The 14,977-nt window shown below is 56.3% G+C and overlaps 24 non-coding genes across 24 annotated transcripts; all 24 read left to right on the forward strand.

Moving 5' to 3' along the window:
• The first annotated feature begins 349 nt into the window (after positions 1-349).
• Positions 350-421, forward strand: PHYSODRAFT_t1470. Its single transcript has one exon. It is a non-coding gene; the product is annotated as a tRNA-Gly (tRNA).
• Positions 422-761: 340 nt separating this feature from the next.
• On the forward strand, positions 762-833 carry PHYSODRAFT_t1471. Its single transcript has one exon. It is a non-coding gene; the product is annotated as a tRNA-Gly (tRNA).
• Positions 834-1,605: 772 nt separating this feature from the next.
• PHYSODRAFT_t1472 lies at positions 1,606-1,677 on the forward strand. Its single transcript has one exon. It is a non-coding gene; the product is annotated as a tRNA-Gly (tRNA).
• Positions 1,678-2,018: 341 nt separating this feature from the next.
• Positions 2,019-2,090, forward strand: PHYSODRAFT_t1473. Its single transcript has one exon. It is a non-coding gene; the product is annotated as a tRNA-Gly (tRNA).
• A 776-nt stretch (positions 2,091-2,866) lies between these two features.
• On the forward strand, positions 2,867-2,938 carry PHYSODRAFT_t1474. The gene has a single exon. It is a non-coding gene; the product is annotated as a tRNA-Gly (tRNA).
• A 341-nt stretch (positions 2,939-3,279) lies between these two features.
• On the forward strand, positions 3,280-3,351 carry PHYSODRAFT_t1475. The gene has a single exon. It is a non-coding gene; the product is annotated as a tRNA-Gly (tRNA).
• A 780-nt stretch (positions 3,352-4,131) lies between these two features.
• Positions 4,132-4,203, forward strand: PHYSODRAFT_t1476. The gene has a single exon. It is a non-coding gene; the product is annotated as a tRNA-Gly (tRNA).
• Positions 4,204-4,544: 341 nt separating this feature from the next.
• Positions 4,545-4,616, forward strand: PHYSODRAFT_t1477. The gene has a single exon. It is a non-coding gene; the product is annotated as a tRNA-Gly (tRNA).
• A 776-nt stretch (positions 4,617-5,392) lies between these two features.
• PHYSODRAFT_t1478 lies at positions 5,393-5,464 on the forward strand. Its single transcript has one exon. It is a non-coding gene; the product is annotated as a tRNA-Gly (tRNA).
• A 340-nt stretch (positions 5,465-5,804) lies between these two features.
• PHYSODRAFT_t1479 lies at positions 5,805-5,876 on the forward strand. Its single transcript has one exon. It is a non-coding gene; the product is annotated as a tRNA-Gly (tRNA).
• Positions 5,877-6,626: 750 nt separating this feature from the next.
• PHYSODRAFT_t1480 lies at positions 6,627-6,698 on the forward strand. The gene has a single exon. It is a non-coding gene; the product is annotated as a tRNA-Gly (tRNA).
• Positions 6,699-7,038: 340 nt separating this feature from the next.
• PHYSODRAFT_t1481 lies at positions 7,039-7,110 on the forward strand. The gene has a single exon. It is a non-coding gene; the product is annotated as a tRNA-Gly (tRNA).
• Positions 7,111-7,882: 772 nt separating this feature from the next.
• Positions 7,883-7,954, forward strand: PHYSODRAFT_t1482. The gene has a single exon. It is a non-coding gene; the product is annotated as a tRNA-Gly (tRNA).
• A 340-nt stretch (positions 7,955-8,294) lies between these two features.
• On the forward strand, positions 8,295-8,366 carry PHYSODRAFT_t1483. Its single transcript has one exon. It is a non-coding gene; the product is annotated as a tRNA-Gly (tRNA).
• An 844-nt stretch (positions 8,367-9,210) lies between these two features.
• On the forward strand, positions 9,211-9,282 carry PHYSODRAFT_t1484. The gene has a single exon. It is a non-coding gene; the product is annotated as a tRNA-Gly (tRNA).
• A 340-nt stretch (positions 9,283-9,622) lies between these two features.
• Positions 9,623-9,694, forward strand: PHYSODRAFT_t1485. Its single transcript has one exon. It is a non-coding gene; the product is annotated as a tRNA-Gly (tRNA).
• An 806-nt stretch (positions 9,695-10,500) lies between these two features.
• PHYSODRAFT_t1486 lies at positions 10,501-10,572 on the forward strand. The gene has a single exon. It is a non-coding gene; the product is annotated as a tRNA-Gly (tRNA).
• A 341-nt stretch (positions 10,573-10,913) lies between these two features.
• PHYSODRAFT_t1487 lies at positions 10,914-10,985 on the forward strand. Its single transcript has one exon. It is a non-coding gene; the product is annotated as a tRNA-Gly (tRNA).
• An 844-nt stretch (positions 10,986-11,829) lies between these two features.
• Positions 11,830-11,901, forward strand: PHYSODRAFT_t1488. Its single transcript has one exon. It is a non-coding gene; the product is annotated as a tRNA-Gly (tRNA).
• A 340-nt stretch (positions 11,902-12,241) lies between these two features.
• Positions 12,242-12,313, forward strand: PHYSODRAFT_t1489. Its single transcript has one exon. It is a non-coding gene; the product is annotated as a tRNA-Gly (tRNA).
• Positions 12,314-13,177: 864 nt separating this feature from the next.
• PHYSODRAFT_t1490 lies at positions 13,178-13,249 on the forward strand. The gene has a single exon. It is a non-coding gene; the product is annotated as a tRNA-Gly (tRNA).
• A 339-nt stretch (positions 13,250-13,588) lies between these two features.
• Positions 13,589-13,660, forward strand: PHYSODRAFT_t1491. The gene has a single exon. It is a non-coding gene; the product is annotated as a tRNA-Gly (tRNA).
• A 772-nt stretch (positions 13,661-14,432) lies between these two features.
• On the forward strand, positions 14,433-14,504 carry PHYSODRAFT_t1492. The gene has a single exon. It is a non-coding gene; the product is annotated as a tRNA-Gly (tRNA).
• Positions 14,505-14,843: 339 nt separating this feature from the next.
• Positions 14,844-14,915, forward strand: PHYSODRAFT_t1493. Its single transcript has one exon. It is a non-coding gene; the product is annotated as a tRNA-Gly (tRNA).
• The last annotated feature ends 62 nt before the right edge of the window (positions 14,916-14,977 follow it).

Consider the following 14,977-nt stretch of genomic DNA (forward strand, 5'->3'; position numbering starts at 1 on the left):
GGTGCGTGTCGAGGGTGACAAGCTCGGGTTGACGGCTGTCGAAGCGCGCGATCAATCGAGTTGTTTGAGGTTTATGATCTCGTGTGCGTGTTTGTCTGTCTGTCTGTCTGTCTGTCTGTCTGTCTGTCTGTCTGTCTGTCTGTCTGTCTGTCTGTCTGTCTGTCTGTCTGTCTGTCTGTCTGTCTGTCTGTATGTGTGTAGCCGGTTAGTTTGGCGCGCGTGTTGGCGGCCTTGCTGTGTTGTTTGCTTTGATGGGTAGGACAGGCGGTGTTTGATAGAGTATGCGTGGTTGACATGGTTGTTTGTGCGTCGTTTGGTGTGTGTTTTTGTGTGTTTGATCGTGGAATGTGCACCGTTGGTCTAATGGTTAGGATTCATCCCTTCCAAGGATGAGGTCGGGGTTCGATTCCCCGACGGCGCATCTTTTGCCAGCTGTTCTTGCACATCCCCCGTCTTTTGCGCGCTTTTGGGCCGATGCGCGTGCCTCACGGCGTGCGGGCAAGCCCCCTCGACCTCTGGCTCGTGGCGATACTTGTTTTCTCCTGTTCAGCTGCGCCTGAACGCAAGAAAACTGCAGACGCAACCACGCGCTCCCAGGGCTAAGTTGGTGGGTTGGGGGCGGTTCACACAGGGTGTTGGACAGTGCGTGGTGTGTTGTCGGTATCGAGTGGGGCGGTGCGTTGGCGTTGGGAGCGTTTTGTTTTGGCTAGGGTTGTGGTTCTTGTGGGGTTTGTTTGTGGGTAACATGGGTATTGTCTGGCGCGCCGTTGGTCTAATGGTTAGGATTCGTCCCTCCCACGGACGAGGTCGGGGTTCGATTCCCCGGCGGCGCACGCCTTCCCTTGTTTGTCGTGACCGGTCAGCGGTCATCGAAGTCTGTGGATTGTTGCTCGGAGCACCTTTTGTCAATTTTGCTTGATGATCCTCTTGCTCGATGCCGAGGGCCCAGCCGCATTTTCAGCGCTGCGCTGGCCCATACCAGTCTCCCCAGGCCCTCAACAGCCGCGCCATTCAGCCTACAGATGTTACTTTGACGAGCAGGACGCCCAGATCCGAGTGCGATAGTTTGTGCTTGCTACACCGACCCTACAGGGTTGCGTTGGGAAAAGCTCACGGGCAGGGAGGGGTATATGCGTAAATCGCCTCATATCGATATGATTCGGAGCTCCACCAGCTAGCAGCGTACCAACAGTCCAACAACAGAGGGGCTACAGAGACGACCTCGACATCGCGTTGAGCGCCTTCCCGCTCCAAGTTGGAGTGGGTGTGCGTATGGCTCGGTGGGGTGCGTGTTCGAGGGTGACAAGCTCGGGTTGACGGCTGTCGAAGCGCGCGATCAATCGAGTTGTTTGAGGTTTTATGATCTCGTGTGCGTGTTTGTCTGTCTGTCTGTCTGTCTGTCTGTCTGTCTGTCTGTCTGTCTGTCTGTCTGTCTGTATGTGTGTAGCCGGTTAGTTTGGCGCGCGTGTTGGCGGCCTTGCTGTGTTGTTTGCTTTGATGGGTGTGAGCGCGCAGGACAGGCGGTGTTTGATAGAGTATGCGTGGTTGACATGGTTGTTTGTGCGTCGTTTGGTGTGTGTTTTTGTGTGTTTGATCGTGGAATGTGCACCGTTGGTCTAATGGTTAGGATTCATCCCTTCCAAGGATGAGGTCGGGGTTCGATTCCCCGACGGCGCATCTTTTGCCAGCTGTTCTTGCACATCCCCCGTCTTTTGCGCGCTTTTGGGCCGATGCGCGTGCCTCACGGCGTGCGGGCAAGCCCCCTCGACCTCTGGCTCGTGGCGATACTTGTTTTCTCCTGTTCAGCTGCGCCTGAACGCAAGAAAACTGCAGACGCAACCACGCGCTCCCAGGGCTAAGTTGGTGGGTTGGGGGCGGTCCACACAGGGTGTTGGACAGTGCGTGGTGTGTTGTCGGTATCGAGTGGGGCGGTGCGTTGGCGTTGGGGAGCGTTTTGTTTTGGCTAGGGTTGTGGTTCTTGTGGGGTTTGTTTGTGGGTAACATGGGTATTGTCTGGCGCGCCGTTGGTCTAATGGTTAGGATTCGTCCCTCCCACGGACGAGGTCGGGGTTCGATTCCCCGGCGGCGCACGCCTTCCCTTGTTTGTCGTGACCGATCAGCGGTCATCGAAGTCTGTGGATTGTTGCTCGGAGCACCTTTTGTCAATTTTGCTTGATGATCCTCTTGCTCGATGCCGAGGGCCCAGCCGCATTTTCAGCGCTGCGCTGGCCCATACCAGTCTCCCCAGGCCCTCAACAGCCGCGCCATTCAGCCTACAGATGTTACTTTGACGAGCAGGACGCCCAGATCCGAGTGCGATAGTTTGTGCTTGCTACACCGACCCTACAGGGTTGCGTTGGGAAAAGCTCACGGGCAGGGAGGGGTATATGCGTAAATCGCCTCATATCGATATGATTCGGAGCTCCACCAGCTAGCAGCGTACCAACAGTCCAACAACAGAGGGGCTACAGAGACGACCTCGACATCGCGTTGAGCGCCTTCCCGCTCCAAGTTGGAGTGGGTGTGCGTATGGCTCGGTGGGGTGCGTGTTCGAGGGTGACAAGCTCGGGTTGACGGCTGTCGAAGCGCGCGATCAATCGAGTTGTTTGAGGTTTTATGATCTCGTGTGCGTGTTTGTCTGTCTGTCTGTCTGTCTGTCTGTCTGTCTGTCTGTCTGTCTGTCTGTCTGTCTGTCTGTATGTGTGTAGCCGGTTAGTTTGGCGCGCGTGTTGGCGGCCTTGCTGTGTTGTTTGCTTTGATGGGTGTGAGCGCGCAGGACAGGCGGTGTTTGATAGAGTATGCGTGGTTGACATGGTTGTTTGTGCGTCGTTTGGTGTGTGTTTTTGTGTGTTTGATCGTGGAATGTGCACCGTTGGTCTAATGGTTAGGATTCATCCCTTCCAAGGATGAGGTCGGGGTTCGATTCCCCGACGGCGCATCTTTTGCCAGCTGTTCTTGCACATCCCCCGTCTTTTGCGCGCTTTTGGGCCGATGCGCGTGCCTCACGGCGTGCGGGCAAGCCCCCTCGACCTCTGGCTCGTGGCGATACTTGTTTTCTCCTGTTCAGCTGCGCCTGAACGCAAGAAAACTGCAGACGCAACCACGCGCTCCCAGGGCTAAGTTGGTGGGTTGGGGGCGGTCCACACAGGGTGTTGGACAGTGCGTGGTGTGTTGTCGGTATCGAGTGGGGCGGTGCGTTGGCGTTGGGGAGCGTTTTGTTTTGGCTAGGGTTGTGGTTCTTGTGGGGTTTGTTTGTGGGTAACATGGGTATTGTCTGGCGCGCCGTTGGTCTAATGGTTAGGATTCGTCCCTCCCACGGACGAGGTCGGGGTTCGATTCCCCGGCGGCGCACGCCTTCCCTTGTTTGTCGTGACCGGTCAGCGGTCATCGAAGTCTGTGGATTGTTGCTCGGAGCACCTTTTGTCAATTTTGCTTGATGATCCTCTTGCTCGATGCCGAGGGCCCAGCCGCATTTTCAGCGCTGCGCTGGCCCATACCAGTCTCCCCAGGCCCTCAACAGCCGCGCCATTCAGCCTACAGATGTTACTTTGACGAGCAGGACGCCCAGATCCGAGTGCGATAGTTTGTGCTTGCTACACCGACCCTACAGGGTTGCGTTGGGAAAAGCTCACGGGCAGGGAGGGGTATATGCGTAAATCGCCTCATATCGATATGATTCGGAGCTCCACCAGCTAGCAGCGTACCAACAGTCCAACAACAGAGGGGCTACAGAGACGACCTCGACATCGCGTTGAGCGCCTTCCCGCTCCAAGTTGGAGTGGGTGTGCGTATGGCTCGGTGGGGTGCGTGTTCGAGGGTGACAAGCTCGGGTTGACGGCTGTCGAAGCGCGCGATCAATCGAGTTGTTTGAGGTTTTATGATCTCGTGTGCGTGTTTGTCTGTCTGTCTGTCTGTCTGTCTGTCTGTCTGTCTGTCTGTCTGTCTGTCTGTCTGTCTGTCTGTATGTGTGTAGCCGGTTAGTTTGGCGCGCGTGTTGGCGGCCTTGCTGTGTTGTTTGCTTTGATGGGTGTGAGCGCGCAGGACAGGCGGTGTTTGATAGAGTATGCGTGGTTGACATGGTTGTTTGTGCGTCGTTTGGTGTGTGTTTTTGTGTGTTTGATCGTGGAATGTGCACCGTTGGTCTAATGGTTAGGATTCATCCCTTCCAAGGATGAGGTCGGGATTCGATTCCCCGACGGCGCATCTTTTGCCAGCTGTTCTTGCACATCCCCCGTCTTTTGCGCGCTTTTGGGCCGATGCGCGTGCCTCACGGCGTGCGGGCAAGCCCCCTCGACCTCTGGCTCGTGGCGATACTTGTTTTCTCCTGTTCAGCTGCGCCTGAACGCAAGAAAACTGCAGACGCAACCACGCGCTCCCAGGGCTAAGTTGGTGGGTTGGGGGCGGTCCACACAGGGTGTTGGACAGTGCGTGGTGTGTTGTCGGTATCGAGTGGGGCGGTGCGTTGGCGTTGGGGAGCGTTTTGTTTTGGCTAGGGTTGTGGTTCTTGTGGGGTTTGTTTGTGGGTAACATAGGTATTGTCTGGCGCGCCGTTGGTCTAATGGTTAGGATTCGTCCCTCCCACGGACGAGGTCGGGGTTCGATTCCCCGGCGGCGCACGCCTTCCCTTGTTTGTCGTGACCGGTCAGCGGTCATCGAAGTCTGTGGATTGTTGCTCGGAGCACCTTTTGTCAATTTTGCTTGATGATCCTCTTGCTCGATGCCGAGGGCCCAGCCGCATTTTCAGCGCTGCGCTGGCCCATACCAGTCTCCCCAGGCCCTCAACAGCCGCGCCATTCAGCCTACAGATGTTACTTTGACGAGCAGGACGCCCAGATCCGAGTGCGATAGTTTGTGCTTGCTACACCGACCCTACAGGGTTGCGTTGGGAAAAGCTCACGGGCAGGGAGGGGTATATGCGTAAATCGCCTCATATCGATATGATTCGGAGCTCCACCAGCTAGCAGCGTACCAACAGTCCAACAACAGAGGGGCTACAGAGACGACCTCGACATCGCGTTGAGCGCCTTCCCGCTCCAAGTTGGAGTGGGTGTGCGTATGGCTCGGTGGGGTGCGTGTTCGAGGGTGACAAGCTCGGGTTGACGGCTGTCGAAGCGCGCGATCAATCGAGTTGTTTGAGGTTTTATGATCTCGTGTGCGTGTTTGTCTGTCTGTCTGTCTGTCTGTCTGTCTGTCTGTCTGTCTGTCTGTCTGTCTGTCTGTCTGTATGTGTGTAGCCGGTTAGTTTGGCGCGCGTGTTGGCGGCCTTGCTGTGTTGTTTGCTTTGATGGGTGTGAGCGCGCAGGACAGGCGGTGTTTGATAGAGTATGCGTGGTTGACATGGTTGTTTGTGCGTCGTTTGGTGTGTGTTTTTGTGTGTTTGATCGTGGAATGTGCACCGTTGGTCTAATGGTTAGGATTCATCCCTTCCAAGGATGAGGTCGGGGTTCGATTCCCCGACGGCGCATCTTTTGCCAGCTGTTCTTGCACATCCCCCGTCTTTTGCGCGCTTTTGGGCCGATGCGCGTGCCTCACGGCGTGCGGGCAAGCCCCCTCGACCTCTGGCTCGTGGCGATACTTGTTTTCTCCTGTTCAGCTGCGCCTGAACGCAAGAAAACTGCAGACGCAACCACGCGCTCCCAGGGCTAAGTTGGTGGGTTGGGGGCGGTCCACACAGGGTGTTGGACAGTGCGTGGTGTGTTGTCGGTATCGAGTGGGGCGGTGCGTTGGCGTTGGGAGCGTTTTGTTTTGGCTAGGGTTGTGGTTCTTGTGGGGTTTGTTTGTGGGTAACATGGGTATTGTCTGGCGCGCCGTTGGTCTAATGGTTAGGATTCGTCCCTCCCACGGACGAGGTCGGGGTTCGATTCCCCGGCGGCGCACGCCTTCCCTTGTTTGTCGTGACCGGTCAGCGGTCATCGAAGTCTGTGGATTGTTGCTCGGAGCACCTTTTGTCAATTTTGCTTGATGATCCTCTTGCTCGATGCCGAGGGCCCAGCCGCATTTTCAGCGCTGCGCTGGCCCATACCAGTCTCCCCAGGCCCTCAACAGCCGCGCCATTCAGCCTACAGATGTTACTTTGACGAGCAGGACGCCCAGATCCGAGTGCGATAGTTTGTGCTTGCTACACCGACCCTACAGGGTTGCGTTGGGAAAAGCTCACGGGCAGGGAGGGGTATATGCGTAAATCGCCTCATATCGATATGATTCGGAGCTCCACCAGCTAGCAGCGTACCAACAGTCCAACAACAGAGGGGCTACAGAGACGACCTCGACATCGCGTTGAGCGCCTTCCCGCTCCAAGTTGGAGTGGGTGTGCGTATGGCTCGGTGGGGTGCGTGTTCGAGGGTGACAAGCTCGGGTTGACGGCTGTCGAAGCGCGCGATCAATCGAGTTGTTTGAGGTTTTATGATCTCGTGTGCGTGTTTGTCTGTCTGTCTGTCTGTCTGTCTGTCTGTCTGTCTGTCTGTCTGTATGTGTGTAGCCGGTTAGTTTGGCGCGCGTGTTGGCGGCCTTGCTGTGTTGTTTGCTTTGATGGGTAGGACAGGCGGTGTTTGATAGAGTATGCGTGGTTGACATGGTTGTTTGTGCGTCGTTTGGTTTGTGTTTTTGTGTGTTTGATCGTGGAATGTGCACCGTTGGTCTAATGGTTAGGATTCATCCCTTCCAAGGATGAGGTCGGGGTTCGATTCCCCGACGGCGCATCTTTTGCCAGCTGTTCTTGCACATCCCCCGTCTTTTGCGCGCTTTTGGGCCGATGCGCGTGCCTCACGGCGTGCGGGCAAGCCCCCTCGACCTCTGGCTCGTGGCGATACTTGTTTTCTCCTGTTCAGCTGCGCCTGAACGCAAGAAAACTGCAGACGCAACCACACGCTCCCAGGGCTAAGTTGGTGGGTTGGGGGCGGTCCACACAGGGTGTTGGACAGTGCGTGGTGTGTTGTCGGTATCGAGTGGGGCGGTGCGTTGGCGTTGGGAGCGTTTTGTTTTGGCTAGGGTTGTGGTTCTTGTGGGGTTTGTTTGTGGGTAACATGGGTATTGTCTGGCGCGCCGTTGGTCTAATGGTTAGGATTCGTCCCTCCCACGGACGAGGTCGGGATTCGATTCCCCGGCGGCGCACGCCTTCCCTTGTTTGTCGTGACCGGTCAGCGGTCATCGAAGTCTGTGGATTGTTGCTCGGAGCACCTTTTGTCAATTTTGCTTGATGATCCTCTTGCTCGATGCCGAGGGCCCAGCCGCATTTTCAGCGCTGCGCTGGCCCATACCAGTCTCCCCAGGCCCTCAACCCCCCCCCGCGCCATTCAGCCTACAGATGTTACTTTGACGAGCAGGACGCCCAGATCCGAGTGCGATAGTTTGTGCTTGCTACACCGACCCTACAGGGTTGCGTTGGGAAAAGCTCACGGGCAGGGAAGGGTATATGCGTAAATCGCCTCATATCGATATGATTCGGAGCTCCACCAGCTAGCAGCGTACCAACAGTCCAACAACAGAGGGGCTACAGAGACGACCTCGACATCGCGTTGAGCGCCTTCCCGCTCCAAGTTGGAGTGGGTGTGCGTATGGCTCGGTGGGGTGCGTGTTCGAGGGTGACAAGCTCGGGTTGACGGCTGTCGAAGCGCGCGATCAATCGAGTTGTTTGAGGTTTTATGATCTCGTGTGCGTGTTTGTCTGTCTGTCTGTCTGTCTGTCTGTCTGTCTGTCTGTCTGTCTGTCTGTCTGTATGTGTGTAGCCGGTTAGTTTGGCGCGCGTGTTGGCGGCCTTGCTGTGTTGTTTGCTTTGATGGGTGTGAGCGCGCAGGACAGGCGGTGTTTGATAGAGTATGCGTGGTTGACATGGTTGTTTGTGCGTCGTTTGGTGTGTGTTTTTGTGTGTTTGATCGTGGAATGTGCACCGTTGGTCTAATGGTTAGGATTCATCCCTTCCAAGGATGAGGTCGGGGTTCGATTCCCCGACGGCGCATCTTTTGCCAGCTGTTCTTGCACATCCCCCGTCTTTTGCGCGCTTTTGGGCCGATGCGCGTGCCTCACGGCGTGCGGGCAAGCCCCCTCGACCTCTGGCTCGTGGCGATACTTGTTTTCTCCTGTTCAGCTGCGCCTGAACGCAAGAAAACTGCAGACGCAACCACGCGCTCCCAGGGCTAAGTTGGTGGGTTGGGGGCGGTCCACACAGGGTGTTGGACAGTGCGTGGTGTGTTGTCGGTATCGAGTGGGGCGGTGCGTTGGCGTTGGGAGCGTTTTGTTTTGGCTAGGGTTGTGGTTCTTGTGGGGTTTGTTTGTGGGTAACATAGGTATTGTCTGGCGCGCCGTTGGTCTAATGGTTAGGATTCGTCCCTCCCACGGACGAGGTCGGGGTTCGATTCCCCGGCGGCGCACGCCTTCCCTTGTTTGTCGTGACCGGTCAGCGGTCATCGAAGTCTGTGGATTGTTGCTCGGAGCACCTTTTGTCAATTTTGCTTGATGATCCTCTTGCTCGATGCCGAGGGCCCAGCCGCATTTTCAGCGCTGCGCTGGCCCATACCAGTCTCCCCAGGCCCTCAACAGCCGCGCCATTCAGCCTACAGATGTTACTTTGACGAGCAGGACGCCCAGATCCGAGTGCGATAGTTTGTGCTTGCTACACCGACCCTACAGGGTTGCGTTGGGAAAAGCTCACGGGCAGGGAGGGGTATATGCGTAAATCGCCTCATATCGATATGATTCGGAGCTCCACCAGCTAGCAGCGTACCAACAGTCCAACAACAGAGGGGCTACAGAGACGACCTCGACATCGCGTTGAGCGCCTTCCCGCTCCAAGTTGGAGTGGGTGTGCGTATGGCTCGGTGGGGTGCGTGTTCGAGGGTGACAAGCTCGGGTTGACGGCTGTCGAAGCGCGCGATCAATCGAGTTGTTTGAGGTTTTATGATCTCGTGTGCGTGTTTGTCTGTCTGTCTGTCTGTCTGTCTGTCTGTCTGTCTGTCTGTCTGTCTGTCTGTCTGTCTGTCTGTCTGTCTGTCTGTCTGTCTGTCTGTCTGTCTGTCTGTCTGTCTGTCTGTCTGTCTGTCTGTCTGTATGTGTGTAGCCGGTTAGTTTGGCGCGCGTGTTGGCGGCCTTGCTGTGTTGTTTGCTTTGATGGGTGTGAGCGCGCAGGACAGGCGGTGTTTGATAGAGTATGCGTGGTTGACATGGTTGTTTGTGCGTCGTTTGGTGTGTGTTTTTGTGTGTTTGATCGTGGAATGTGCACCGTTGGTCTAATGGTTAGGATTCATCCCTTCCAAGGATGAGGTCGGGGTTCGATTCCCCGACGGCGCATCTTTTGCCAGCTGTTCTTGCACATCCCCCGTCTTTTGCGCGCTTTTGGGCCGATGCGCGTGCCTCACGGCGTGCGGGCAAGCCCCCTCGACCTCTGGCTCGTGGCGATACTTGTTTTCTCCTGTTCAGCTGCGCCTGAACGCAAGAAAACTGCAGACGCAACCACGCGCTCCCAGGGCTAAGTTGGTGGGTTGGGGGCGGTCCACACAGGGTGTTGGACAGTGCGTGGTGTGTTGTCGGTATCGAGTGGGGCGGTGCGTTGGCGTTGGGAGCGTTTTGTTTTGGCTAGGGTTGTGGTTCTTGTGGGGTTTGTTTGTGGGTAACATGGGTATTGTCTGGCGCGCCGTTGGTCTAATGGTTAGGATTCGTCCCTCCCACGGACGAGGTCGGGGTTCGATTCCCCGGCGGCGCACGCCTTCCCTTGTTTGTCGTGACCGGTCAGCGGTCATCGAAGTCTGTGGATTGTTGCTCGGAGCACCTTTTGTCAATTTTGCTTGATGATCCTCTTGCTCGATGCCGAGGGCCCAGCCGCATTTTCAGCGCTGCGCTGGCCCATACCAGTCTCCCCAGGCCCTCAACAGCCGCGCCATTCAGCCTACAGATGTTACTTTGACGAGCAGGACGCCCAGATCCGAGTGCGATAGTTTGTGCTTGCTACACCGACCCTACAGGGTTGCGTTGGGAAAAGCTCACGGGCAGGGAGGGGTATATGCGTAAATCGCCTCATATCGATATGATTCGGAGCTCCACCAGCTAGCAGCGTACCAACAGTCCAACAACAGAGGGGCTACAGAGACGACCTCGACATCGCGTTGAGCGCCTTCCCGCTCCAAGTTGGAGTGGGTGTGCGTATGGCTCGGTGGGGTGCGTGTTCGAGGGTGACAAGCTCGGGTTGACGGCTGTCGAAGCGCGCGATCAATCGAGTTGTTTGAGGTTTTATGATCTCGTGTGCGTGTTTGTCTGTCTGTCTGTCTGTCTGTCTGTCTGTCTGTCTGTCTGTCTGTCTGTCTGTCTGTCTGTCTGTCTGTCTGTCTGTCTGTCTGTCTGTCTGTCTGTCTGTATGTGTGTAGCCGGTTAGTTTGGCGCGCGTGTTGGCGGCCTTGCTGTGTTGTTTGCTTTGATGGGTAGGACAGGCGGTGTTTGATAGAGTATGCGTGGTTGACATGGTTGTTTGTGCGTCGTTTGGTGTGTGTTTTTGTGTGTTTGATCGTGGAATGTGCACCGTTGGTCTAATGGTTAGGATTCATCCCTTCCAAGGATGAGGTCGGGATTCGATTCCCCGACGGCGCATCTTTTGCCAGCTGTTCTTGCACATCCCCCGTCTTTTGCGCGCTTTTGGGCCGATGCGCGTGCCTCACGGCGTGCGGGCAAGCCCCCTCGACCTCTGGCTCGTGGCGATACTTGTTTTCTCCTGTTCAGCTGCGCCTGAACGCAAGAAAACTGCAGACGCAACCACGCGCTCCCAGGGCTAAGTTGGTGGGTTGGGGGCGGTCCACACAGGGTGTTGGACAGTGCGTGGTGTGTTGTCGGTATCGAGTGGGGCGGTGCGTTGGCGTTGGGGAGCGTTTTGTTTTGGTTAGGGTTGTGGTTCTTGTGGGGTTTGTTTGTGGGTAACATGGGTATTGTCTGGCGCGCCGTTGGTCTAATGGTTAGGATTCGTCCCTCCCACGGACGAGGTCGGGGTTCGATTCCCCGGCGGCGCACGCCTTCCCTTGTTTGTCGTGACCGGTCAGCGGTCATCGAAGTCTGTGGATTGTTGCTCGGAGCACCTTTTGTCAATTTTGCTTGATGATCCTCTTGCTCGATGCCGAGGGCCCAGCCGCATTTTCAGCGCTGCGCTGGCCCATACCAGTCTCCCCAGGCCCTCAACAGCCGCGCCATTCAGCCTACAGATGTTACTTTGACGAGCAGGACGCCCAGATCCGAGTGCGATAGTTTGTGCTTGCTACACCGACCCTACAGGGTTGCGTTGGGAAAAGCTCACGGGCAGGGAGGGGTATATGCGTAAATCGCCTCATATCGATATGATTCGGAGCTCCACCAGCTAGCAGCGTACCAACAGTCCAACAACAGAGGGGCTACAGAGACGACCTCGACATCGCGTTGAGCGCCTTCCCGCTCCAAGTTGGAGTGGGTGTGCGTATGGCTCGGTGGGGTGCGTGTTCGAGGGTGACAAGCTCGGGTTGACGGCTGTCGAAGCGCGCGATCAATCGAGTTGTTTGAGGTTTTATGATCTCGTGTGCGTGTTTGTCTGTCTGTCTGTCTGTCTGTCTGTCTGTCTGTCTGTCTGTCTGTCTGTCTGTCTGTCTGTCTGTCTGTCTGTCTGTCTGTCTGTCTGTCTGTCTGTCTGTCTGTCTGTCTGTCTGTCTGTCTGTCTGTATGTGTGTAGCCGGTTAGTTTGGCGCGCGTGTTGGCGGCCTTGCTGTGTTGTTTGCTTTGATGGGTGTGAGCGCGCAGGACAGGCGGTGTTTGATAGAGTATGCGTGGTTGACATGGTTGTTTGTGCGTCGTTTGGTGTGTGTTTTTGTGTGTTTGATCGTGGAATGTGCACCGTTGGTCTAATGGTTAGGATTCATCCCTTCCAAGGATGAGGTCGGGGTTCGATTCCCCGACGGCGCATCTTTTGCCAGCTGTTCTTGCACATCCCCCGTCTTTTGCGCGCTTTTGGGCCGATGCGCGTGCCTCACGGCGTGCGGGCAAGCCCCCTCGACCTCTGGCTCGTGGCGATACTTGTTTTCTCCTGTTCAGCTGCGCCTGAACGCAAGAAAACTGCAGACGCAACCACACGCTCCCAGGGCTAAGTTGGTGGGTTGGGGGCGGTCCACACAGGGTGTTGGACAGTGCGTGGTGTGTTGTCGGTATCGAGTGGGGCGGTGCGTTGGCGTTGGGAGCGTTTTGTTTTGGCTAGGGTTGTGGTTCTTGTGGGGTTTGTTTGTGGGTAACATAGGTATTGTCTGGCGCGCCGTTGGTCTAATGGTTAGGATTCGTCCCTCCCACGGACGAGGTCGGGGTTCGATTCCCCGGCGGCGCACGCCTTCCCTTGTTTGTCGTGACCGGTCAGCGGTCATCGAAGTCTGTGGATTGTTGCTCGGAGCACCTTTTGTCAATTTTGCTTGATGATCCTCTTGCTCGATGCCGAGGGCCCAGCCGCATTTTCAGCGCTGCGCTGGCCCATACCAGTCTCCCCAGGCCCTCAACAGCCGCGCCATTCAGCCTACAGATGTTACTTTGACGAGCAGGACGCCCAGATCCGAGTGCGATAGTTTGTGCTTGCTACACCGACCCTACAGGGTTGCGTTGGGAAAAGCTCACGGGCAGGGAGGGGTATATGCGTAAATCGCCTCATATCGATATGATTCGGAGCTCCACCAGCTAGCAGCGTACCAACAGTCCAACAACAGAGGGGCTACAGAGACGACCTCGACATCGCGTTGAGCGCCTTCCCGCTCCAAGTTGGAGTGGGTGTGCGTATGGCTCGGTGGGGTGCGTGTTCGAGGGTGACAAGCTCGGGTTGACGGCTGTCGAAGCGCGCGATCAATCGAGTTGTTTGAGGTTTTATGATCTCGTGTGCGTGTTTGTCTGTCTGTCTGTCTGTCTGTCTGTCTGTCTGTCTGTCTGTCTGTCTGTCTGTCTGTCTGTCTGTCTGTCTGTCTGTCTGTCTGTCTGTCTGTCTGTCTGTCTGTCTGTCTGTCTGTCTGTCTGTCTGTCTGTCTGTCTGTCTGTCTGTATGTGTGTAGCCGGTTAGTTTGGCGCGCGTGTTGGCGGCCTTGCTGTGTTGTTTGCTTTGATGGGTGTGAGCGCGCAGGACAGGCGGTGTTTGATAGAGTATGCGTGGTTGACATGGTTGTTTGTGCGTCGTTTGGTGTGTGTTTTTGTGTGTTTGATCGTGGAATGTGCACCGTTGGTCTAATGGTTAGGATTCATCCCTTCCAAGGATGAGGTCGGGGTTCGATTCCCCGACGGCGCATCTTTTGCCAGCTGTTCTTGCACATCCCCCGTCTTTTGCGCGCTTTTGGGCCGATGCGCGTGCCTCACGGCGTGCGGGCAAGCCCCCTCGACCTCTGGCTCGTGGCGATACTTGTTTTCTCCTGTTCAGCTGCGCCTGAACGCAAGAAAACTGCAGACGCAACCACACGCTCCCAGGGCTAAGTTGGTGGGTTGGGGGCGGTCCACACAGGGTGTTGGACAGTGCGTGGTGTGTTGTCGGTATCGAGTGGGGCGGTGCGTTGGCGTTGGGAGCGTTTTGTTTTGGCTAGGGTTGTGTTCTTGTGGGGTTTGTTTGTGGGTAACATAGGTATTGTCTGGCGCGCCGTTGGTCTAATGGTTAGGATTCGTCCCTCCCACGGACGAGGTCGGGGTTCGATTCCCCGGCGGCGCACGCCTTCCCTTATTTGTCGTGACCGGTCAGCGGTCATCGAAGTCTGTGGATTGTTGCTCGGAGCACCTTTTGTCAATTTTGCTTGATGATCCTCTTGCTCGATGCCGAGGGCCCAGCCGCATTTTCAGCGCTGCGCTGGCCCATACCAGTCTCCCCAGGCCCTCAACAGCCGCGCCATTCAGCCTACAGATGTTACTTTGACGAGCAGGACGCCCAGATCCGAGTGCGATAGTTTGTGCTTGCTACACCGACCCTACAGGGTTGCGTTGGGAAAAGCTCACGGGCAGGGAGGGGTATATGCGTAAATCGCCTCATATCGATATGATTCGGAGCTCCACCAGCTAGCAGCGTACCAACAGTCCAACAACAGAGGGGCTACAGAGACGACCTCGACATCGCGTTGAGCGCCTTCCCGCTCCAAGTTGGAGTGGGTGTGCGTATGGCTCGGTGGGGTGCGTGTTCGAGGGTGACAAGCTCGGGTTGACGGCTGTCGAAGCGCGCGATCAATCGAGTTGTTTGAGGTTTTATGATCTCGTGTGCGTGTTTGTCTGTCTGTCTGTCTGTCTGTCTGTCTGTCTGTCTGTCTGTCTGTCTGTCTGTCTGTATGTGTGTAGCCGGTTAGTTTGGCGCGCGTGTTGGCGGCCTTGCTGTGTTGTTTGCTTTGATGGGTGTGAGCGCGCAGGACAGGCGGTGTTTGATAGAGTATGCGTGGTTGACATGGTTGTTTGTGCGTCGTTTGGTGTGTGTTTTTGTGTGTTTGATCGTGGAATGTGCACCGTTGGTCTAATGGTTAGGATTCATCCCTTCCAAGGATGAGGTCGGGGTTCGATTCCCCGACGGCGCATCTTTTGCCAGCTGTTCTTGCACATCCCCCGTCTTTTGCGCGCTTTTGGGCCGATGCGCGTGCCTCACGGCGTGCGGGCAAGCCCCCTCGACCTCTGGCTCGTGGCGATACTTGTTTTCTCCTGTTCAGCTGCGCCTGAACGCAAGAAAACTGCAGACGCAACCACGCGCTCCCAGGGCTAAGTTGGTGGGTTGGGGGCGGTCCACACAGGGTGTTGGACAGTGCGTGGTGTGTTGTCGGTATCGAGTGGGGCGGTGCGTTGGCGTTGGGAGCGTTTTGTTTTGGCTAGGGTTGTGTTCTTGTGGGGTTTGTTTGTGGGTAACATAGGTATTGTCTGGCGCGCCGTTGGTCTAATGGTTAGGATTCGTCCCTCCCACGGACGAGGTCGGGGTTCGATTCCCCGGCGGCGCACGCCTTCCCTTGTTTGTCGTGACCGGTCAGCGGTCATCGAAGTCTGTGGATTGTGCTCGGAG

The sequence above is a fragment of the Phytophthora sojae genome, assembly GCF_000149755.1.
Source record: "Phytophthora sojae unplaced genomic scaffold PHYSOscaffold_12, whole genome shotgun sequence".
Lineage (NCBI taxonomy): Eukaryota > Oomycota > Peronosporomycetes > Peronosporales > Peronosporaceae > Phytophthora > Phytophthora sojae.